Source organism: Microtus pennsylvanicus, chromosome 12, assembly GCF_037038515.1.
Source record: "Microtus pennsylvanicus isolate mMicPen1 chromosome 12, mMicPen1.hap1, whole genome shotgun sequence".
Classification (NCBI taxonomy): domain Eukaryota; kingdom Metazoa; phylum Chordata; class Mammalia; order Rodentia; family Cricetidae; genus Microtus; species Microtus pennsylvanicus.
In genome coordinates, this window is record NC_134590.1 from 72,612,522 (window position 1) to 72,638,927 (window position 26,406).

Here is a 26,406-nt window from a genome sequence, read left to right on the forward strand (position 1 = left end):
TATTTGTTCAGAAATGGGCAATCAATTAGCTTTCAGTGTATTTTTAGAAAAAAGAAAAGAAAAACTTTTAGCGTTTATCCCCATCCGTTGTTGGATCCAAAGTTCCTCATCCCTCCGTGCAGATACCGGTTTCCTTTGTGCTGTGGCTGCTGCCTTGATGACTTAATGTCAAAAAAAAAGTTGATTTGGTTAAATTTCCTGAAATTATTTTCCTTAAACATGCAATTCTCTGGAGAGTTTTGCCTTGGTTTCAGGACTTCTGGATCGTGTTTCTGACCCAAAGGTGATGGCAGCAGTTGCTGCCCCTCATATTACCAAGCTGTCTACGGTTTCAGTTGCCCAGATCATGGACTAAAGCCGTTGTTTTTATCTTAAAGAGAGACTAACAACCTCTCCTCCATTGTCAGTCATGGATGCTCAAGGTGGTATCTTCTCTCAAGTACTTGCTGGGATATTAGGGCTCCGGCTAGGTAGGAGAGACGTGTGAGAACCCTTTGTTGTTATTCATGGTGGCAGATGCCGGGTGCAGGACTTGCGTGGAGATGTCCAGCTCTCTCAGCATATTGTTTATCATGGTTGAAATAGGAAATATCCTTTAGAAGTCATGTTTGAACTGCTTAGTCCCCAGCTGGTGACATTGGGAAAGTTATTGAACCGTTCATCGCTGGGCTTTGGCATTTTATATCTACCTCTACTTTATATTCTCTAATCTCTGCTTCCCGTGTGTGATGAATGGGACCACTCTGCCTCCTGGCTGCCAAGCCAGCCTCATGCTCCTGCTGGCATGCCTTCCCTGCTTTGATGGATTGTACCCTCTCTCCAGGCGGCTGCCTTTGCCATGGTATTCTTTTACGGCATCAGAAGAGTAAGTAGCGTGCTGCTCCCTCCCCACTCTCCCTACTCACTCACTCACTCACTCACTCACTCACTCACTCACTCACTGTACCAGTAGTGGAGGTTTGAATGTCAGGGCATCAGTTCTCCATCATGTCCTTCTTTAACCATCTAGACAGACAGCTAAAAATGCCCAGCTTCCTCATCCATGGGAAGCAGACGATCAACATCATGAACACACGAGGCTTAGAAAAGCAAGGAGCAGCAGAACTCTTGAAAACCACTAACTCCATGAAAGTAGAACATACTATTTGACACTCGTCTTATTTGAGGGTGTCTAGCAATGTCAGCTTTGCTTCAGAATGCAGGAACAAATCTTTTAGTTAGAAATAGGTGCTAGAGCGGTGTAGAGTTTCTGCTTATGGGCTACCAACCTGTTCGCGGTGTGGCACATTCAACTTCTTACTCAGTTATACCACGTATGCTGCCATACCTCCATAAATGTCTCATCCACCCGATGCAGTACACCAGCTCTCAATACTAGACCCCTGCTAGGCAAGTTAGTCAGGGGACAAACTCCGTTGTCCTTGGAAGGAGGCATGGTCTCTGAGTGATTGGTGTTTGATCTGCTCCGTGCTCAGAAATGCCTGTGCAATCTACAGCTGAGCTGTGCTCTTTGAAAACAGGCAGCTCACTGGCCCCCTCTCCTCTGCCCATCGATCTACATAACTTCCAAAGACAAGGCATGTGACACTGGCCGCACAGAGACTGCTTTGATCAGAGGAGAGCGGCTTTCTGCTTATGTTTTTCTGAAGGAAACTTGTATTTTCATGTTGTTATTTACTCAACAGCATAGAGTTCGATGCCTCCTCTTGTCCAGTAGGTGCCATAAGAAAGCCCTGTCTGGAGTCCTCCTCTTCCCTGATCTCTCATGTCCCATGCTATGTCAGCCCCCTGCCCTGTACTCCTGCTGCCCCATCCAGTGCTCCTTTAAACTACTGCCCATTTTTCTGAGACAGGATTTCACTTTGTAGTTCAGATTTAGGCCTGAAATTCACTCTGTAGCCAAGACTTATCTCTGGACTCTGACTCCTCCCATACCAACCTTGTTTTGATTTTATGTGTATTTTATATGGTTACTTGATTTTTTTTTTTTTGATGAATAGAGAGTAGTGACTTCAAGTCTTACACTTCTGTGGTTCTGTTTGTCCATTGATAGCCTCTCTGGCAGTTGCTTTATGAATTTGATGCCATATTATTTGATGCATATGGACCCATCATAGCTAGACCGTCTTCCATATTGTACCCTTTATCACTGGGAAGCAACCTTCATATCAAGTAGTACGTCTTGGTGACATTTCTGCATATTTGGAAAACTTCTTTTAGATTAAAAATAATTGTTGAAAGAAACAAAATAAAAAATGTCACAATCAGCTGAGAGACGTTCAGATATCAATTGTATTCTTTCAGCTTCTCGGAGTGCCTAAAAAACGTCAAGCTGAAAAGCGAGGATGTGTTGGGATAGCAATGTGAAAGCCACCCAGAGTTTATAGTCACATGTGGGTGTAGTTTGTGGGACAGAAAGTGAACAATTTTAGTCGCAAAAGACAGATTTAAACCCAGGACCAACGGCTAGAAAGATGCCTCAGCGTGAAGAGCACTTGCTGCTCTTGCACTGGATCCAGGCTTGTTTTCCAGGACAGGCACTGAGTGGTCCCAGTCACCTGGAACTGCAGCTCCAGGGGACTGCGACTCCAGTTCCCTGTGATGAAATCGTAGCAAACAAACTCAAGAGATTGTTGCAAGGCATTGCAGCAACATGTCGAAATGGGAGACATGTAGGGAGTGCTTGGCCCAAGTGTCATTTGCATCTTAGGATGCTACCAAGAATGTTCAATTGGTATTTTTATACTCAAAGCCAAGTTCTTAGGACTTACTAAGCTATCTCAGGCAAATCACTTGATCTTCTGGGTCTGTTCTTTTTTTTTTAATTTGTGAAATAATATATGTCTTGGAAATTGTTATAATTAGAGTTACTAATAATATGTGAAGTGATTAACAGTATAAGTTTAATTTAAAATCTCACTCTCATTATAGAATGCCAGTGTTACGTATTTATCACTTACTGAAAGCCAGATATTATTCTAAGCACTTTTCAGATATCAAATAGATTAATTCTCATAACAATCTTATGGGATCTCTACAACTAGAGATCTCAGTTTAACTTGTGAGGAAATAGGCACAAAGAGATAATCACTTTGCCCAAAGTCACACAGTTGGTATGTAGGAGAGGTTGGATCCAACTCCAGACCGTCTGGCTCCAAAATCCTTACTTTCATCTGTAACATTGTCTCAATATAAATATTAAAAAGACAGTTTTCTATTATTGGGAGGTTGCTAATTTGATTGGCTGCAATCATTTTGATATAATCTAAAAGTATATATTAGATTTTTCCAAATATTCCATCTGTGATTTAGCTCTCTAGAAGTTTTACTGAATAAGTACATAGAGTAAATAAATCTAGTCTCAAATAAAACAACACAATCAAATAAATAGCAGCAATAAGATCTGCCTGGTAGGTGAAAATCTGCATAAAATGCAGCTAAATATTATCTGCCTAAATTTTAATTGGGTAGAAATTTTCGGGTGGTAAAGACCTTAACAGATTCATCTGTCAGCATGTTGGAATGGGTCTTTGATAGGCAGGGAAGAGACTATTATAGATTCAAGCAAAAGAATCCTCTCTATGAATCATCTCCCATGGTCTCAGGTGAAGTGTGTTGGACAGAAAGCAAGCACCACTGTGATGTTCGCTCTCCCCTAAGGAGAAGAGATACCATATACTCAGAAGTGTCAGTGCATACATGCTGATAAACTGTCCATCTATTGATTTGTCTTGATTATGTCCTCCAATGTAATGTGTTGGAAGCCTTATCTCCAGTTTTATATGTTCTTGTGTTTGGAAATGGGGCCTCTGAAGTCGTGAGGGTTCAGTTCCCATGATGTCCTTAGTTGCCTTATAAAAATGAGTAAGAGAGACCCAAGTTAGCATCCTTGCTCTGTCTTTCTTTCCATGACAAGTCCCCTGTTACATTACGATGTAGCAAGAAAGGCCCTGCCCAGCAATGGAGCAGATCCCAGGGCCATGCTTTTGTGTTTTCTGTCCTTTAGAACCATGAAAGGAAAGCAATGGTTCCCATTCTTTATAAATTACCCAGTATCATATATATGTGTATGTATGTATATATATATATTCTTTATAAATTAATTACCCAGTATCATATTATGTATGTATGTATGTATAAATATATACACACACATATTTTTTTTTACAGATTAGAACACAGATCCCAAGGATTCTGAAAGAAGGGGATTGGCTGTAACACTAAATAGGAAGAGGCCTTTGAAGATGCAGAGGATGAGGCATTTGGGGTTCCCAGCATCGTGTCACGTCCTGTTAGATGGGAAAACCGCTTTGGCTGCTCACACATGCACTGCCGTTTTAAAAGGTGACAGACTATTTGACCAACAAACACTAAAAAGAGATTTTGAGCTTCTGCGAAGTTAGTATGAGGTCACTCACTGTTAAAATATAATAGGGCAGCTTAGATAATGCCTTCACTGACAGGCACACAAATGACCAGTATCACATATCACCTTTATTTGCAGACAGGCCTGTCCCTTAGCCTGTTCTGGCCAATGTCTGATGTTAGCATTGGGATCAGCTTTAGAAAGACCTGGACTGAGGAGAAGATTCATTGGTTGAAGTATTGAAAGGAAGACAAAAAGATCCAGAGTCTGTAATTTTCCCACCCACATTAAGTTATTTGGATAAAACTCTGCTGTCATAATGGGACTGAACTCACTAAAAATAAAATATGTCTGAGAATACTTTCTCAGGTTTGACTGCTCTCTCTGTGAGAAAGAACAGAGAAGTTTGGGGGCCTCTGCAGAATACAGCCCTGTATCAGAAAGTGTTGGCTTTTGTTGAAATTTATTGCTGGAGATTTATCGACTTGCGAGATAAATATTGACCAAGTCAAAGTCAAGGTTATTACTTATCTTCAGGAATAATAAATCTTAGTGTTTTCAGTGACACAAAGTCAATATGTACTTTGCTGCATAAAGTCCAAATGAAGAGTTTCATCGAAACATCTGTAAATCTCTCCATCGTGACCACAATGGTAGCTTTAAAATTTTTATTTTTAAAGAAAGAATGGTCTAGAGACCCGGTGGGAAGATCTGTGCGCTGCTAGGGAGGCAGCCAGGTAGCCCCAGTTCTAGTGTGAAGGAACACTGGTTGGCTCCGTGGTTGTTCATTGGCTGTTGTCACTGATGCCAAGTCAGAAGAATCAAAATTTTCTCACCCTGTGTAGGAGGTAGAGTGATCTGTAGATTCCTGACCACTGGTACATTTCAGGATGAACTATTGTAGCTTTTTAATACATGCAGTGAATTGATCCCAGTAAAATTGTTGGAACAAATTAAATGAAAACAGTCTTGACTCATTGGCGACATCTGTTTCTAGCATACATGTTTCTAGCATACATTTACCTTCGCAGTTCACTCCATCCACGTTACTCAGCAGTCATAGGGTAGGTGCTCCGTAAGTCCATCTATAAAAATAGTTGTGGATGCAGAAAAGTTGAAAATCACTAATTCTTGCCTTGGGAAGTTCTGCTCCCGGGAGCTACATATTGGGTGACTAGCTGAAGGATGCCTGTTAAGTCAGGGATGCAATTACAATAGGCTGTCTTCGCCTGAGTCCTCCAGGTACATGGGGGGTCCAACTGCGTAGCTCTGTCTTATGCTTGGCTTCCCCTGGAGGTGCTCAGCCTGAAAATGGGAGTCCAGCTCCGCGATGTTGCTTACTGCCATCTCTCTTCTGTACTCTCCCGAATGGGTTGGGCTGTTCTTTAGTTCCTATTATTGTTTATTTTCAGGGATGGTGATCAAGCTCATAGCCCTTGTGAATATGAGGCAGAGATCTCACCGCTGAGCGACACTTTAGCCAGCCCTTGCAGTCAACTTTCAACCTAGTAGCCATAGTTTCTTCCACAGTTTCAGCCAGACATACTTCTGTTTCAACCCTTGAGGGTGACTTATGTGTTAGTTTCTTAGGGGGCTAAGACAAATTATAGTATGCCTTTTGTATCTACAGATTCCATGCCTACAGATTCAACTACTGTGGCTTAGAAATATTTGAAACTAATTCTAGAAATTCTCTTTTATTGACTGATTGAGTTAGTGTGTGTGTTCCTTTAAGTTCTGAATCAACAGGGCGCTGGAACCAATGCTTCACAGATGACAAGGAATAACCCTCACACAAGCTGGGGTGTTCTTAAAACAATAATAATATTTTTTTGAGGTATCAGGGGTGTGAGTCTCAAATCAAGAAATCTTCATGACCATGCTCCTGTGGAGATCTTTCCCTGTCTTGTCCAGTTTCCAGTGGTTGTGCAAACGCTTGGCATTTTGTGGTGTGTAGCTGCATCGCTCTTATCTCGGCTTCTGTTGTTTCATAGCGCTTGTCCCTGTGAGAATCTGTTATGTACTCTCTTCTTTCAAGGACACCAGCCATTGGATTATGGCCCATGATAATGCAGTAGGCCTTCATCTCAGCTTAATGATACTCTTAAAAGATCTCCCCTTCACTGCCTGATGTGGTGGCACACATCTTTAATCCCAGCAATCCAGAGACAGGCAGATCTCTCTCTGTGAGTTCGAGGCCAGCCTGCTCTACAAAGCAACAAGTTCCAGTACAGCCAGGGCTACATACAGAGAAACCATCTCTAACCACTCCCGAGAGAGGGAGAGGGACGGAGGGAGGAAGGGAGAGAGAGACAGAGACAGAGACAGAGACAGAGAGACAGAGAGAGAGAGACAGAGAGAGAGACAGAGAGAGACAGAGAGAGACATAGAGACATAGAGACAGAGGGAGGGAGGGAGAGGAAGGGAGATGCCTGCACCTCAATAAACTCCCGCTCAAGGGCACCAAATGTTAGGCCTCAGTCTATCTTTTGGGAGACACCGTTCCACCTACCACCTCTACCCAAGAATGAAATTAGATCAACAGCCTTTTGACCACAAAGGTCTCACCTCCTCTGGTTCCTTCCTGCTGCCCTACACCAGCTCTAGCACTCTCTTATCTCTTCTGTTCCTCAGACACTTCTGAATCTGTACTAAGTCTTTCCCCACCGGTCTTCCCTCTGCTTGGAATCTGTTCCTTTGAGGTACACTCACTTTCCTTCAAAGCGCCACTCCGAGAGAGAGCCTTCTTTGGTCACTTGGTGCAAGTCTACTAACCTTTGCCGTGGTTTGTGTTCGCCTCCTAGACTCATCACTGTGTTGGATTGTCTCCTGCATGATGATGTCAGTTGCTGAAGAACAGCACCTTCCCTGTCTTGTGTGTGCCTTGTGTGTACTTGCTGGGACAGAGTGGACCCTTACCTGAGATTAGCTGATGAACAAATATTAAGTTTCTTCTGGCACAGCCCTGCAGAAAGTCAGCCATGTGCTACCTGGGGATTCGTCCCTAACACTTGGTGACATTCCCTTGCTTTTTTTAAAACCTGCTACACACCTAGCCTATGTCTACACACCAGATAGGTTCAGCCTCTCTGGATTGTTATTCCTTGCAGGCTTTCGGGAAACTGGGAAGAACTTTACACACATGTATCTTGACGTTAAATTTGTGTTTTTATATTGAAAGGGAAATGTGGCTTTAACTAGCCTTTTACTTATGACAGTTTAAGAGATTATTTCGCTTAATGCTTCTATGAGCCCTATGCCTTCCTGGAGTTTTCATGCTTCCAATTATACCATAAAAAGACCCAGGATCTACAGCAACTCAGTGAAGCAAAAAAGGCTTTCCTGGATCTCATTTCTTTGGGACACATTGCAGAGTACTTGGGGTTGGAAGGATACACCTTTAGAAGAACAGAAGCATTATGTGCTCACTGTCAATTTATCCTCAGCACAGACCAGAATGACATTGAAGCCAATGACATCCAACTGCTTCTTCTTCCCAGAAGCAGGAGTGTGAACACTCTAGGAGCAGCTTGGTTAACACTCTCTTTTGGGTCCTTACAAGTAAGTGAAATTTTCAGTCCCTCTGGCCCTTGTGATCTTTGCTCATACCTGGGGTGCTATAATTGGGGGTATGTTCGGTCTCCTGTGAGACTATTGTTAGGATTTGATTGGATTCTCCTTTAGGGGATGATTAGCTCATTAGGAGGGATCAATGCTTTCTCACTGGGTGTGATTTTGTGACAATAGACTGCTATCAAGCAAGGCTGCTCCTTGCGTTATTGCAGCCCCCCTGCACCTGTTTGCTCTTTTAACATCTGCACACTGTGAAGCAGCAGAAAACCAGCACCAGTTATAGGTCTTGGTCTTGGAATTCCAAACCTTCAGAACTGTGATTCCAAAGAGACTTCCTTCCTTTTCTTTATAAATCATTGACTTGGGACTTGGGTACCCTTCTGCAGTGATGAGGGAGTCCTACGTAAAAAATGAGGTAGTGTATTTTCAGTTTTCCTTGCTACACAGATGCAGTTATCAGAGTCAAACAAACTGGAGATCACATGCAAGTGAATGGGCAGAGCCATCTTCCAATAAAACTTTATGGATACCAAAATTAGAAATAGGCCTAATTTTCATATGTCACTCAATATTCTTTTTTTTATATTCTACACCATTTAAGTATATAATGATAGTTCTTAGCACACGTGCCATACGAAAGCAGGTGTTAGGCAAGTTTGGCCTGTGAGCTTGCTCTGTGGGAGGTATAGAGGCACCAGTCCCAGAGTCATTATGGGAATTGGTGGGCATATGCTGTAGCTAGTGCACGGGGCTTAACCCCATGGTGCTTATTCAACAGTGGTATTCATGCATCCCTATGCCAAAGGGAAACAGACTTATCTATTCATAAAGCAGGAACTGGAGGCTGAGTGACCACTTAGTTATAACTGGAGATCTGCTGCTTTTGCGTCCTCCCTCCCTCCCCTCCCCCCCAGGCTCCTGGCAGTTTTCTCTCAGCCACTGATCGAATACCCCGATGGCAAGGCATCTACAGTCATTTTATCTCCTCTTTAGCCTAGTTTTGTTTCACGTTCTCTTCTCCCTCCTCCAGTTCTCCCTTTCCCAGGACTCCTGCATTTCTTCTCTGTAAACTGGAAGATTTCGAGAGGCTAGGTCACCAGAGAGTAGGATGAACTGGAAGGAAAGCCCTACTCTCAGAATGACTTCTGCAAGGGGAAGTGTGGAAGAGAAGCAGTCTAAGAGACCAGAACAGGATACTGTCTGAGTACATGGGGGAGGGGAAAGACATGGCGGTCATTTTCCCTCCACGGAAATCCGCTATATAGAGTTCAAGGCGTAGACACAAGCTCTGGAATCTGCTCTAAGAATACCAGAGTGATATAACTAAAGGGTCTTCCCACCTCTTGCACCTGATAGTCATGGTACATGGCTCTTAATAGTGTGGACATCACAATGTTATTAAAGTGTCTTAAGTAGTGCATGCACACACACACAAAAAAAACTAGTGCATGCACAGCTCTTGGCTACATACCTAGTCTGAAATATTTGACAAATGTTAGCTTCTGTCTCTAATCCCACGACAGAGCTAGAACCCAGGACCTACTGCATAGAGGCAAACATTCTAAAACTGAGCCACGCCAACACCCACAAATGACAGAACTTCATTCTTTATGACTGCAAAAGACTCCGTTGTGTATATACATTGCATTCTCCCCTTCTCTGATTGTGAACACATAGGTTGTTCTACAATATCACCTTTGTAAACAGTGCTGCAATGAACAGTTATGTGCGAATATCTGTGATATGTCGAGTTAGTGTCCTCCCAGTAAGTATCAGTGGTGTTATTTCTGGATCTGGTAGGTCTATTTGTAGGTTTTGGTTGTTTGCTTTTAGAAACATCCATACTGATTCCTACTAGCAATGTTAAGCTCATCAAGTACTTGGCTTGTGTGAAAAGCCCAGGAAGAGAAGCAAACCCTTTGCTAATCTCTCCCTTCATAGAATTTGCACTCCACCTACTTATTAAAACTAAATCCTAGTTCTCACGCCTGCCTGTCTATGAACATAAATATTCCACAGACCATGGAGAACAAGTTTTAGTGCACTCCAAGGTAGAATGAAATGGATAATACTATCCAATACTTGTGAACATGTGGTAGGGTATGTACATTTACATATTACTAGTAACAGTGAAAGTTATCAGAACAACATCTGTAAAAGTGATGGACAATTTAGTCCATTAATATCAATTGGGGATATAACATGAGGAACTAATTCAAAACAGATAAAATCATAAGCATAGAAAAGATCCCTGGAGAGATGATTAACATTTCATTATTTAAAATAAAATGTGAGAGTATAAATTTCAGTTGTCTAAGGCATATAATCCATGACACTTCGTTATGGAAGCCGGAGCAGACTAATTCAGGGGCAGAGAGAAATGAGCTCAGCATATGTTTTGAAATAGAGAATTGACAAACAGCAGTGATATCTACTTATAGAGAATGAAATGAAACCCCGAAAGAAACAGAGTAGCAGGATGTCTGTCAGGTATTCTGAGCATCATTTTCACTTCTCTGTTTCTAACTTTTATGCTATACCTAAAAATGTTTTATATAATATATTGAACTATAATTAATGTCCTGTGTTAGTAACTCATTATTACTGTTACAAAATACCTGACAAAATAAAATTAAAAAAGGAAGGGCTTACTTTGTCTTCTATTTCCTGGATACATAGTCTATCATGGCATAGAAGGTATGGCAACAGGAGCATGAGGCAACTTGTCACAGTATGTCACACTGTGGTCAGTCGGATAACTGCTTGCAACCAACTTGACTTCTCTTTTTTATTCAATTTGGGTACCCATAGAATGGTACTGCTCATGTTTAGGGTGGATCTTCCCTCCTCAATTAGCCTAACCTAAATGACCCCTCACCAGCATGTCCAGAAATCTATTCCATGGTGATTCTAAATGCCATCAAGATTAGCCATCATCTCTTCCCTTGTCAACCTGACACCCAAATGCATCACCTTGAACCCATATATTTCTATCTCTTGCCCCCACAGGCTCATGACAATCTCAAATGCATTCAATCAGACTTCAAAAAAACCTCACAGTCTTTTAAGAAACAATTTAAACATTATTTAAAAGTCCAAAATCTAAGTCTTATCTGAAACTCTAAGCAGTCTCTTACCTGTGTGCTCCTATGAAGTAAAAAAACAAGTTGCATATCTTCAACATACGATGACTCAGAGTAAATATTCTCATGCTAAAGAATAAAGAGGTCATTTCATTCTAAGACCAAACTCCACAGGGAAACACCAAGCCCTACAGTTCCATGTCCATTTGGGGGACTTGCGATGAAATCACTGGGCTCGAAAGGGCTTAGGTATGCCTACTCTCCAGTCCTGCTGCCTCCAGCACACACAGCCACTCTCTTGGCCAGCACACTTCCGTGTCAGCAGTTTTGTCCCATGGTCCTGGCATCTCCTAAATCCAGAGTCGCCCTTGCGGCTTAGGCTTTTCTTTCAAAGCTTTCTACAGTGGTCTCAAAGGTCTTCTTGGCAGGAACACCAACCATGCCATACATTGCCCGACTTCAGTCCTCTTTGGAAAAATGGTGTAAGACTTCATGACTCCAAAACCAATATTATGTGGACAGGGCTACAGTGTTCTCCCGTCAGCTCAAGATGGAGTCTATCTCCTTGGGCCATAATTGCATTGGCCCTTGTGTGCTGACCCTGGGGAAACAGTTTATTAGAAAGTTGTTTTGAGAGAGAGAGAGAGAGAGAGAGAGAGAGAGAGAGAGAGAGAGAGAGAGAGAGAGAGAGAGAGAAAGAGAGAACATGTTCACTTGCTTTTCACTACATGTGGAGGTCAGAGGACAATTAGTGTGAAATAGTTTTCTCCTTCAATCATGTGGGTTGTGGGATTGAACTCAAGGCATGAGGCTTAAGGTCAAGTATCTTTATCCACTAAGCTGTTTGGCCTTAGGTGTTCTCCTTTTACATGAATTTGTATTTTCACGAGGTGAAAATTAGACAGGTGTGACCTCCTTTCCTATTATCGCAGTTTTAACAATTACAGACACATTATTGTTTACATTCTCTTCGGCCCAAACTTGTGATTTAATCTTGTGTCTTTCCTTACTGCGAACTTCATATTTTTCTTTCTTTCTGGTCTCCATTTTGATCTTTGTCCCTGTAGACCTAAAAGCAAGCAGCAGTACCCACAACACAATCTGAAAGCTAACTTGTCTTGAAAATTTCTTCACCAAATAAGTTTGTTTTAAGTTTAACTTCTCTCAAGTTCTCTGGACGTGGCGGAATGTAGCCAGATCCTTTGACAGAAACAGGCCTGGTTTATAAACTTGTTTGCCTCTGAAGCCCCATGAGCTTCGACTGCACTGTTTGAGTTTATCTCAGAATTCTCGACTTCCAGATCTCTGCTAGAATGACCCGTTAAGCTCTATTTACAAAATTCAAGGGCTTTTCTAGCCGAAGCTTACAAACTTTTCCATATCCCTCCCATAAATCAGTTCTAATGGCATAAGAACTACATGGTCAGGTTTGACACAACAATGGACCATACTTTTTTCTTTTTTGTTTTTTAACAAATACTTCTCCACAGTAATCTTTTCTTTTTTTTTTTTAATTTTTTTCTTCAGACAAAAGTAACTAAACTAAGGGTTTTTTTTTATCTCCCAAATTTCCAGGTGGATGTAGGCTGCTGTGACAGGGAAGGCCTGATAACAGGAGAAGGAGGGAGCAGATGATGACATTGGTTCCATGCTCAGAAAATACAGAGCAATGAATCTTTATGATCAGGTCCATGTCTCCTTTATATTTGGGTTGGAACTCCCCACCCACCCACCCACATGAAATGGTACCACTCACCTTTAAGGTAGGTCTTTCTACCTTTATTACCTAATTGAGAGACAATCTTTTGAACACATACCCAGAAATTTGTTTCCATGTCGACTCTAAATGCCATCAAGTTGATTCCCCATAACACATACTTTAAAACTCACGCCCCACAGTCTTTAGCATATTTACAAAGCAGGTCAACCTTTGTCATAGTTGGTTTTTACAGCATGGGTCATCGCTTTCAAAGACACATGTATTAGCAGGTGTTATCCATTCTTTCAGCCCATGGACACTTCTCATGTACTTTTGCCCTCTTTGGGTTTGACTACTCTGGATATTTCATATAAATGGAAGTATACAACTCTCTGTCCTTGTTGAAGTGGGAGTGGCTTAGGTCCTTCCTCATCGCCAGCTCCTGGAGGCTCTGTTAAGGCAGGGGGCAATTTCAGGGCTCACCTGGGTTGTTTCTTGACTTTTGGTGACCACTGACTTCCATTGAGTGGTATTCAATATCTTTAAAACTGATTTTCTTTAAATTTTGTTAACATTGCCTTTTAGTCTCTCTCCCTGCTCTGTGCGTGCACGTGTGTGTGCATACATGTGTGTGCATGCACATGTGTGTGTTTGTGTATGTGTGTGTGTGTGGTGTTTCACATGACAGTTTGAATAACATGCTCTGTAGATGAAAGAAAGGTTGCTCAGTGATGAGTGGAAGGGAATGAGGGGAGCAAAGACCTAGATTTCATTGGGTAAAGTCTATGCCAGAAAGCAAAGTTGAGGCTTCTCAGAACACCAATCCCTCTTCAAACTGGTTTACTTTAGAAACACTTCCTGTGTGGACTCTTCCTCAAAACGCCTCTTAGACTTTCTTCAACCTTTATACCACCATTTCATTCTACCTTGATACGTGATGGTCATTTATTTTCACTTGCATTGTAATTATTTTTATCCTCATCATTCTCTTATCAAAACTCAGAGACCAGAAGAACTTGTTACGGCCTTGTTCTGTAGATTTATCATAATACCTAGCTCCTAAGTGTTTTAAAAAATATTTGTTGCAATAAATAGATTTTTATAAATATCTTAATTTATAAAGTCCACAATATTATAAACTATCTTCCTCTTTCAGTAGAGAGGAAAAAGAAAGCTACAGTATATCAGATCTTTTGCCAGAGGTGTGTGGTGAAGGCATCTGAAGCAGGCACTGGGACCCAGATGCTCTGAGCTTTGCCTCTGTTCGGCTTCTTGATTTGCTCTTGAATAGCACGGAGCCATAGATCCTTCTGTGTTGATGGAAAGTTCCCTATCGGGGCTGCTCAGTGTGGTTGCTTCTAGTCATAGGTGGACAATGAGCACTTGACCATGAGACTGGGGTGTCTAGTATTTGATAGAAACCAATTTGCATGTAAAGGCAAATTGATACCTGTGACCATCGCCACCCATATTGGATGGCACAGCTCTCGGTCATTAAAGTGAGAGTTATTCTATTTTTCAGCCTCTGAACTGTACATGCTCAGTAGAGCGTGCAGAGGGGTTTTGTAGTTGTCTTCTGAAGAATGAAGGAATTATGATAAACCTTTCAGTCAATGTTCTTGCCAAAAAAGAAAAAGGAAACTGTCTAAAGTAAAAGTACAAGTCTGAAATGAAGGGGAAAAGTAAAGCAATAATATCATATCCCAATAACATGGCTGCCTAAACAAGACCTTAAAATGACAACACAGCACACATGGAAACATGGAAGGGGGTATCTCTGGAGGCCCCACCCCTAAACGAAGATGATAGGTATGACTGCTCAGTGAGGAGGAATTAGTCTTTCTCAAGGATGATTCCCCTACTTGGTTATCCAAAATAAAGTGATCTTCCCCCAAATCATATATATACGAACAACACTAAACAGACTCAGCAGGTTGTATTTCTGTATGTATATATGTATGTATGTATATGTGTGTGTGTGCGTGCGTGTATGTATGTCACAATAATAATCAAAGACAAAGAGATCATTAATTTAAGAAGGAGTAAAGTAGGGTCATGGAAAGAGTTGGAGGGAGGAAAGGAAAGCAGGGGAAATATTACAATTACATATTAATTAAGACAAAAATCTAGTTGTAAAAAAAGCAGCAATAAAAATGGTCAAATGAAAATTCAGAAGGAGAGGGTTTCTTAAAAAGCAATCACTTGTACTTACGAGAAACAGTTCGACCAAGGGTCTGTATTTCTTTCTGTCTTGGTAAGTGTATGTAAACAGTTATTCTCACTTCTCTTATGTGTGTGTGTATGTAAATAGAACATAGCCATACATAATTGTGCTATTCAGACTTTTTAAAACTCAACTTTATTCTGCAAGGAGGAATGTCTTCCAGGTCAGCAACCATTCATGTTGTTGGCGAACTTGAATTCTATGACCGTGACCCTGTCATTCTAAACTCTCTCCATGTTAGGGTCACTTGAAAAATCTCCCTCAACCTGCCCAGCTTGTCTCACCATTTTTTTTTAGTAAAAGAAAGTGTGTTAGTTCCTTGGGTTTGCTGTCAGCAACATCGTACAGGGACAGGAACTCTAAAGTCGGGCGGTCAGCAGTGATAGTTCCTTCTGGAGGCTATGGAGGAGCCTAGTGGGTGCAGCTGGGTGTGAAGTTTCTTGGCTGATATCTGACTTCATAGTTACATGGCGTAAGAAAGGAGACAAGGGTGGGGCAGTCCCTATGCATTGAGGATGTCCAAGTGATCCACACTCTTCACCACGCAAAGATGGGCTCTGTGTATATGACCCCTGTCCTCTGTGCCAGTCTGATTCCTTGGAGACTGAGGCATGTGCAGTAGGCATTTAGAAAAGATAGATATGCTGGATAGTTTCTCATCAGTGTGACACAAGCTAGTGTCATTTGGGAAAAGGGACCAAGAAAATTCCTGGGCATGTTGGGTTCTAGAAGAGGCAGACTGAGAAAGCCATAGCAAGTAAGCCAGTAGGCAGCATCCCTCAACAGACTGTTTCAGGTCCCACCTCCAGGTTCCTACTTTGAGTATTTGCCTTGACTTCCCCCAGTGGTGGCATGTGATCCAGAGTTGTACAAGGAAATAAACCCTTTCATTCCCATATGGCTTTGGCCATGTTTTTTTTATCACTGCAATAGAAAGCAAACTAATAAAATAGAATAGGGTACTCTACATCTGTGGACTAGATGGTGAGGCGTAGTACCAGGTATGGTTTTACTTGGGTGCTGAGTGACAGGAGTATCACTTATCCATCCTGCTCTCCATTTCCCAGGTCACCTTCTACCTGAAGTTTACCCTGTGTCTTTCCTTGAAGATGCTGTGGGAACTCAATGCCATTTATTTTTTTCTTGACAGAAGTCGTATAAGAAGAATTGATGTCTCACAACTGAAGTTTTGACTGGAATTCAGAAAATGAATGGGATTAAAGGGAAAGATGGGTTATGGGTGAGGTACACCATGTGTAGTGAGCACCAGCTCAGAGCTTGGGGTCACACTGAAGTTGTGAGAAGGGCGCTTTATACTGTGTCCCCCTAAAAGCAGAAGGTACTGCCCAAAGAACAGGTATTGCTACACAACTCCCACAGCCCAGCTCCAATGAGTAAGACAGGCTTTGTTTATCACCGCCTCCCCACCCAAACCACACTCAAATAAGCAGCGCCAACCTCCAGACCTTAGTCATCAGGCGAGGTAAATTACAAACTTCTAAGAGTGTGGCTTCTCCGAGATACCACATTTTCCTCGTATAATGAGCCTGCAGTTTGTGGCAAAGAATGACTTAAGAACAAGTGAACTCACTGTCTAAAAAGAGAGTTTTTATCACTATCAATTGCTCCCTGACTGACAGGACTGTTATTTCTTTCAGTAGGAGAAAGGGCTAAAATACAGAGAGAAAACCTAGAAATAAACACAGCCTGCATAATGGCAAGGTTTTGTGTTGCCAACGTCAAAAGAGCAAGTTCCTGGGCAAGAGACCTCGCTTACTCCTGTTACAGTGACTTCGTTTGCTTCTGAGTCCTTTAAAGCAGCGGCCACAGCCAGTTTGCCATCAGAAAGCGGTACCCCTGTAAACCTGGAGCTCAGTTGAGCAAGAAGAGGCTGGTGCACGAGGCGTTAGGAATCCACACGCAGAGACTTGAGGTGGAAATTCTGTGGCAGCGTACACGGAAGGCTCCAGGGGATTCATCCTTTGGGGGAGTGTCCCTCAAGGTTTCCCACAAATGACACTGAGGTAGATATGGCACGATGTGTAGGAATAGCCACAGAGAGGGGAGGAAAGTTGTTCTTCTCGGCAGTAACACGGAGGTAAGTTCAGCCAGTGACCCAGAATTTGACTTGGCTGGAATGTAGAGCCCCGCAGGGAGGCAAGAGTAAGGATGAGACAGGCTCAGGGAGCGTGCCGATGCGTGACAGCTGGAGAGGAAATGCCTTGCAGGGTTGTTACCTAGAGGCTGATGTAGCCAGATCTAGGATGTAGTTAATCACTGGCAGAATGTCAAAGGTGTGTGAGGTACGCAGGATACCACATCATCCAGTAGCAAGTTATTCTGGGAATCTAGGTGAAGTAACTTGACGTGACATTGAGGCATGGTCTGAGTTTCAGGAGCGTCAGTAACTTTCCTTTTTTTATAATGTTTGCCCAACTGTTAATTTTGTATTGTTACTAGAAAATTTCTTAGAGGCAGCAGCAGAAGGCACATTGCAGATGGCAGAAATATTTTTCACAGCTTTTGTGGTGGATAACAATATACTTGACATTTTTCTCATTAAATGTGAGCTTTGCTGTATGATTAAACTCGCTAGGCATCTGTGATCTAAAATTACAAATGTGAAAAGCAACAGCTCAAATGTTTCAGTCAATAAATACACAGGAGACAGTCAACATGTAACAACTCCATCATATGCTCTCTTCAAGGGGCTGCTCCGCTGCTCCGCTGACACTGACAATGTTTTTGGCAATGGCCTCACCTTCACACCAACAGGAATAAAAAAACCAAAGTCCCAGACTGCTAATTACAGCCTGGGAGTCCAATAGGAGTGAGTGGTTTCCATTAGGAAATCTCAAGGCTGAAGGCAGACAGAGCTGGGAGAAAAGAGAGGCTTTATTGAGGCAATTAGGGAATTACCAAGAGGGTCCCCAGGGCAATAGAACTACACTGAGCAATTCACCATAATGTAAAAGCATGGGAGATCAGTGGATAAGTCCAGTGAACAGCAGACTGTATACATGTGTATCTGCTGAGGTAAATCTGTGTGTGTATGTGTGTGTTTGTGTCTGGTTCACACTTTGCTAAAGGAAAGATGCCTCTGGGAATTATTCTTGTATACAAATTAGCTACTGAGCCAGAGCCCTGGATCCCCAGTGACATCTGCCACATGTGGAGAATCACAAGTAGAGTGTGGCTGCTGTCATGACCATGACACAGAAAACAAATTGGCACATGCAAGTCCTAACAGGCTAAAGGGAATGCACACCTGGGAGTGACAGTTGAGGGGATGACCCAGCTAAAACAAAGCTTGAAGAAGAAGGATGTATTCTACGGGGCACATCTGCGTGTTCTGGGGACAAGGCATGACATGCACAACGTGTAAAATGAGGGGACCAGATGTGCTACAGAGAGTCAGGATGAAGGAGACAGAGGAATGTGACAAGGTGGTAGAGATGGGCAGCTGGACCAGTGGAAAAGGTCAGCAAGAATATTGGCCACCAGAACACAATTAGATAAAGGAATTTACAACCTGTCCACAGTGCAGCCCCTTTCCTGAGTGATGTTGATAGTAGAGTTTGTCTATTTGGAGCTTTAGAGCTAGGCTGTTGCTTAGAAGCCCAGCCTTGCCAGTGCCATTGTTAAGGTACCTGTATGTGGTGCTCAGGTTTCCATAGCAAAACCCCTCACCTGAGCAACTAGCATACAGGCATTGATTTTCTCATGGACATAGAGGCTGTACATATAAGATCTGGGTGCAGGCAGAGTGGGCTTTTCCTTAAATCTGTCTCCACTCTGTGTTCTCACCTGTTCTCTCTATTGGCTATATTCTAAACAATTCTTAAAGATGTCAGATATTGGGAAAAGATCTTCACCAACCCCACATCAGACAGAGGGCTGATCTACAAAATATACAAAGAACTCAAGAAACTGGTCATTTAAAGAACAAATAATCCAATAAAAAATGGGGTACAGACCTAAATAGAGAACTCTCAACAGATGATCCCCAAATGACTGAAAGACACTTAAGGAAATGCTCAACATCCTTAGCCATCAGAGAAATGCAAATCAAAACAACCCGGAGATTCCATCTTACACCTGTAAGAATGGCCAAGATCAAAAACACTGATGACAGCTTATGCTGGAGAGGATGTGGGGTAAAGAGAACACTCCTGCACTGCTGGTGGGAATGCAATCTGGTACAGCTGCTTTGGAAATCAGTATTGCAATTCCTCAGAAAATTAGGAAACAACCTATCTCATGACCCAGAAATACCACTTTGGGGTATATACCCAAATGATGCTCAATCATACCACAAGGACATGTGCTCAGCTATGTTCATAGCAGCTTTATTTGCCATAGCCAGAACCTGAAAATACTCTAAATGCCCCTTGACCAAAGAATGGATAAAGAAGATGTGGTACATTTACATAATGGAGTACTACACAGCAGAAAAAATAATAACATCTTGAAATTTGTAGGCAAAAGGATAAATCTAGAAAACATCATATTGAGTGAGGTAACCCAGACTTAGAAAGACAATTTTTTTTATGTACTCATAAGTGACTTTTAGACATAAAACCAGCCTATAATTTACAATTCCAGAGACTCTAGACAACAAAGAGGATTCTAAGAGATACATACATGGATCAGTCTATGTGGGAAGTAGAAAAAGACAAGATCTCCTGGGTAAATTGGGAGTGTGGGGATTATGGGAGAGGGTAGGAAGGGAGAGGGAGGGAGGGGAGTGGAGAAAAATATATAGATAGCTCAATAAAAGCAATAAAAAAGATGTCAGCTATATTAGAGTCCCCCCTGACCTCAGTTTAATTTAACAACCTCTTAAATGACCTTGTTGCCAAATGCAGTTCTGAGATACCAGGTGTTAAAATTTTAACACACAAATCAATGGAGCATAATTTAGGTCTTAATCAGTGACACAATGGTACATACCTGTAATCTCATCACTAAGGGGACTAAGGCAGAATCATGGATTTAAAGCTAGTCTGGACTATAAAATGAGAGCCTGTTGATAGAGTTAAGAGATGGGGGAGGGGTGGAGAAGGAGGAAAAGAGAGAAATTGGGGTTGAAAGTTTTTGGTTGGGGATGTAGATCAGTGAGAGTGTTTGACTGCATGTGTAGGACCTAGGTTTGGATCTTGGTACCATACTGAAAATAAGACCCTAGAGACCCCAGCTTCCACACTCTGTGGTTTATTCAAGATGTCCCAGTCATCATTTTTTTTTTTTTAGTTATTCTATAATCTAAGAGATCAGAGCTTAAATCCAAGAGTTCTGAAAATCTCTCCATTTCTTCAAGGGCTGACAGGATGTGGTTGACTCTCAAGACTTTGGGAAATCAGCAAGTAGGAGAGAAATATGTTGTCTAGACCTATAGTTAAAGCTATCAGGGGAAAGAGGATGGGAATGGTCCAAGTATCCTTTTTTCCCCTTGTAATATATATGGAATGTTAAAAAGGAGTGGACTCTCCTAGATATGCTAGGAGTTAAGTGACAAAGATATATTCCTCCCACCAGACCTCACCCATGCTACCTACCCTCAAGTAATTTATCAGAGGCAAAGTCTGGCTCCTCTTCCTGCATTTTCTCATGCCGCCTGAGTAGGAAAAGAGTAACGATGAGACACGCACATCCTTTCAGGCATGTTTTTATTGGGTTAACGTTTCTTATGAGCAGCCCCACCTTTATCTTGTGGTTAGCTCACAGAGGTAGGGTTTAATTTAGCTTGTGACCAAATGAGTAATCGTGGGTTTTTCAGCTCTTGAAGACTTGGGCTGCAGGCTCAGCTGGGAAGCACCGTTATGCCCTCTAGGCGGGTGTTCAAGGGAGCCCAGTTTTTCCCTATCGGAGGGAATACTTTATGGCGTGTTGTCCCAGGATAGGAAGAGTTGTCAGGGATGGAATGTGGAGGTCAACACCTGTCGCTGGCTTTCTGGTCCTTCTGTTGGGAGCCTTTCCTATGTTACCGCGACAAAACAAATCAGGTTAGCGTGTCAAGTGCTATGAACTTACCTCTTACAGAAAGCAGATGCCAACTGTTCTTTCCTTTCCTATCCACATGCAGTTCCATTTGCTTCAGTGGGCCTTTCTCACTGCTTTCTTTGGAAGAGAGATTTCCAGTAGCAGCAAGTTCAAGCTCAAAGAAAAGAAAAGAAAAGGACTTGGCCACGCTTTAGGCATCTGTGATAGAAGACCAGGTAAAAGGACATGGGGATTGAAGAGGTGGGCTGGTCCCTAACGGTCTTGTCCGTGTTCATTCTACTCACATTCAGAATGGGCTGTTGAGATATTAAGTTTAGCATGGTTTTATCCATTGAAAGTTCTCTGAAGACCTGTGTTTAAACTGGATGGATACCAAGAGGTCTTTGCAATGGCCATATGTGTCTCACTCTAACATGTCCTTGACCTATAACTCTGCCTTCTACTTCTCTTCATATTTTCCCGGGTGTACTAGGCGAACTCCCATAGCTGCCCTGGGTATGCCTGCATGCTCCCATAGCCTCCCCTCAACATTGGCTTCTTCCTCAACTCCAGAGATGATGGCTGCTAATTCTCTTATTACCTGTGGGTCTACACGCAGGTGCTACCTCCTCAGTAGCTCTTCCCATCTTCCTTTCTTATTTTACATACTTAGTATCGACTACTATTTTCTATAGTTCTCATATAATTTGCTTATTCTGTGTTTTGTAATTTCTTGTCTTTCTTCTTCCCCATTCATGATCTTCTTTCTAGTTTAAAGACATGTATGCAAATATGCATATCATATCCATATATAAATACACATATATAATTTAAAATTTCATTTCTGCATACAAGAGAGAACATGATTTATTTATCTTTCTTGAGTCTGGCTGATTTCACTTCCAGTTCATTTTTTGCATGTTTTAGTAACTTCTTATGGCATGAAAATAAACTTCATGATGGTAAGGATTTTTGACATTTTTGAATATCTTTTTTACTTATTCCCTGGTATTTCTGTTATTTAAGTAGCAACCACAGATAGAGTGAGTTGCATTTCTGAATGTTCTCAGACAGAAGAGGCCATCAATCCTGATCTGCCCTTGCTGGTCCAACGGTTTAACTGCAGCCGAATCTAAGACCATTATCTCACCCCCATACCTCTGTGAAATTGCCTCAATTACAGGAAAAAGGACTGTGGGCAAAATAAGAAGAGCTGCTTCCTGGGACATAGTAGTGGATATCATTGTTCTGTAAAGGTTTTAGGAGCTATTTGATGTGTTCTCGTGGACATGGGTTGGGAACAAGCGAAAGGAACAATAGGTCCAGTTGAAGATTGCTGAATGTGTGTTTAAGGCAAAGAAATCCGTGAGATTAAAAAATGGCAACACAGAAACAAGATTCTATCTAAAACACAAAACTTTAGCTTCCTGTGGGACGAAAGAACTTGGGTCATCAAGAACAAAGAAAATGGAGCTTGTTGGTAGAAAGCCGGTGGAGTGAGACGTAAAGCATTCTCCTCTTTTCTTTGCATCTGGTGCCAGGCCTAGTCCCTCAGAATGGCACGTCTAACCCATAAGAGTGTGTGTGAGAGGAAATTGGGCAGCGACTTAACCAGTGCATAGGAAAGATGGCTCCATTAAGGCAATAACCAAATCTGTCCTTGACGACTATATTCCCTCTGCTGGCTCAAAGCCTGGAATGTCATAGGTGTTTAATCATTGCTTCTAGAATGAGTTCATGCTGCAAAATTAGACTCCAATGCCATTTTTTTTCTTTGCTAGGCTTTTTTTTTTTCTCAAAAAACTGTAATGTAGAGGCTTGAGGCTTGTAGCTAGACATTAGGTGACAATCTAAAGTACATGTGTGTGAACACAGGTAAGAGTCTGCAGGGGGCTGTGGTTCATTTTTTAAGTATCTGTGTTTCTGGTTTGCTTGGTGGCGTTTTGCCTACGTCACTACTTCCTTTCGTCAGTAAGAAAGGAATAGTCCTTGTGCCTTTGGAAATAAGCAGCACAGGTTCAGATTTCAGCTCAATCTTCCTACCATGTCATCTCAGGGAAGTTACTACATTGCCCCGAGCCTCAGTTTCCCCATTTGTAAAGGAGTACTTTCTGGTTTTACTATCACTGAGTTTGGAATTAAGAGAGACAATCCAGGAAAGGTCCATCGTGCTGTGCTACCGGTGGGAGGTGCTTAATGAGGAGTTGATTATTTTTGTGCTCTGTGCATCAGGTTAAAGGTGTGTAGAACGAATTCTTCACCTCCTCCATGGGGGCAGGAACGAAAAACCAGGTCTTGTCTTTCTAGGCTGGAACTGGAGTTGGTCAGCCTTGGTCTTATCTGGGAGCAGGAGGATGGTATGAAGTTATTCCTGAGGATTTTAAGTGCTGAAGAAATGAGCCGAGGGAATCTACAACATCCCAGTTCCAAATATGAAAGGTATGTTCCAAAGATCCAGACGTACCTTGTAAGAGCTAGGTGATGAGCTCCAAGTCCAGGAGCAAATAGAAGCAAGGAAAAGACTAGGACCAAAAAGGTAGTAGAAGGAAAGACTGGCCCTGCGATACTGCCTAGAATATTGTCACCTACAGATTCCTTGCTGGCTTGCCTTGAGTCAGAATTACTTAAAAGGTCAGAGTCAGGGCATACAATGAGAGAAAGCAGCGAGGCTGGACCCAGGAACTCTCTGGTGAGCTCAGATTTAAATGGCACATGAATAAAACATAGAAAAATGGCATGGCATAATATTCTATGGGGAATATGAGGGAAGTGTGAGTTTGCAACATAGCTTTAGGAATACTAAAGACTGATATGCCCTAAGGACAAAGACTTTCTAAAAGCTACAAAAGAGGCTTAGACAAAGAGCAAAGTGTGGTGGTGGGTGCCGGCTTGATCCTCACACAGTGATACTGATGGCAGAAATGACTGATAAAACCAAATATTAAAAGCAGCAGCAGCAACAACAATAACAACAAAAATCTCTTTGGCCCTAAGTGAAGAAGCCAGTAGTAGTATACTAACATGGGCAAAAAATGAAGCAACATTTTTTTGTTTTAGGGGAAGGATCATGGAGAAAGTTCCAATCCATGTCATTGGTGGATAGAACCTCAAATTTAATGTATAACCCCCAAATTTAGAAATATACATATTTCTTTCTAAAACTCTTCTATTTTCTTACACTATTAAATGGTTTGATATTGTTGGACGCTTAGCACTGGGTCATGAAATCTGAGGTGCTGCTGACTTTGGTCAGGAATCTCTAGTTTCCCAGAGTCTCCCTCCCTCCCCTGTCCACTACTTGGCTCCTATAGACATTTGAGTTTGTGACCCCTTACGTAAGTGCTGGAAGTCTATCCAAGTCCCTGGCTCAGATCCCAGGGGCCCGTGAGACCTTATAAACACTGAACCTCTGTGGGTGATCTTAAAGGAATCCTGGAAAACTGAATTGATGTTATGAAATGAAAATGGGTGGCATCACTGCAATGTTCAAAAAGCAACGGAGTAGAAAATATCCCTGGGTAAACAGGGAGATGCACTAAGCACAAATTCAATTTTTCATAAGCACCAGAGAGAATATCTAGAATATGCCAGAAAACCCATCTTCTTACTTGTCCAGTGATTTGTATGAGAATAAGGGACAGCTATCAAACCATGCATATAACACAAAGCTAGGAAGGATATTCAAGTCACTCCTAGCGAAACCCCATTGCAGCACTGTAGACTCAATCCCACTGACTTTGCAGAGCAGCATAGTGAGAGGAATGTAAGGTTGGATTTTGATCAGAGTAGATCAATAGGGCTTAAGAATTGACTGCCAAAGATGCCAGTGTGATCTCTGACTTCTAGACTAAAATTGAAATATCTAGAACCAGGAGAAAGAGTTCCAGTCTACCGCAGATGTCTTGCAAATGTGGCATGCATTCAGACATTTCTAAGAGCTAAAGATATCCTTGGGTTCTAGAGCATTTACCTAGTGTGTGCAAGACCCTGGGTTCCATCCCCAGCCTTCCAAATGTTAGGTCAGGTTGATGAAGGTGACATGGAAATAAAAGTAAAGCAGAGCGGCATCTCCAGAAGCAGAATATAATTGCTCTTTTAATCAGAACAACTGAAGGACCACAGTCTCTCTGTGGGAGGGAGAGCATGGCGTGAGGGTCTTGGAATTTTAGAGGACAGAAAAAGGGGCAGTTTGGTGTTGTGGAATATTACTTTAACTAGGGAAAGGTGTGTTACATTTGTTTATGCTGCAGGATACTACTTTGTGTAAATGTGTGTCACATTGTTTATGTTGTATTTTCGTAATTATGTAAATATGTGTTGCATTTGTTTCACTTTGCCTGTCTAAGGCATCTGATTGGTCTAATAAAAAGCTGAATAGCCAATAGCTAGGCAAGAGAGGATAGGCAGGGCTGGCAGGCAGAGAAAATAAATAGGTGGAGAAATTGAGACTCAAGAGAGAAGAATGAGAGAAGAGAATGAAGGAGAAAGAGAGGGACATGCCTGGGGTCTTCCAGGCAGCCACCTGCTAGCTAGATGGAGTAGGACAGAAAGGAAGGAAGGAAGGAAGGAAGGAAGGAAGGAAGGAAGGAAGGAAGGAAGGAAGGAAGGAAGGAAGGAAGGAAGAAAAACCCCAGGACAAAACGTGGATGTAGAGAAACAGGATAATTTAAATTATGAGAGCTAGCAAAAAAATGCATAAGTTAAGGTCAAGCATATAATAAGTCTCCATGTCTTGATTAGGGAGCTGGTTGGTGCCTACCCCTCCCAAAAAAGCCTGGTGCAGTTTGGGAAGAGGAATGGATTATCTGCAGGTCAGCTCCCCTGCAGTCTAGAAGTGGAAGATCCCAGCAGGTTTGGTATGTAGCTCTCCTTTCCAGATGTTTCCATAGGAATTATTCAACACTTCAATGTCCAGAGCATCTCAAGCCCCCTGAGGCTTTTAAGTCATTAACCCTTCACCAACAAAGAGGCATTTCTATACTGTTTCGTGTCCCAGTATTTTATTATGAAAAATAGCAGGCTTATAGAGAAGTTGGAACTGTACCATGATGAAAGGTGGCTGTCCATCATTTGCTTATTTTAACAAGTTGCCACATGGATTTATTCATTCATGTACTTGTATATGATTATGCATATCTACATACATGTCTGTATTTAGATGTTTATGTCTGTACATGTTGTTCTTAAATATTTGAAAAGAGTTCACAGGCATCAGAGCACTCATCCCTGCATTTTCTAAAAAGGATGACGTCTAAATAACCACTGTTCTGCCAATACACGGGAGAAAGTGGACAATGATTCCTGAGCACAAATACTATCTAGCCCATACGTTATGGGTAGGTCAGAAACCTTGTCAATACTAGGTAAGAAAGCAAACTCCTGCCTCCTTCCATTTCTTATTGCTTTTAGGGGAAAATACATTTTCTAACATTGAAAGTATTTCTCTCTCTCTCTCTCCTCTCTCTCTCTCTCTCTCTCT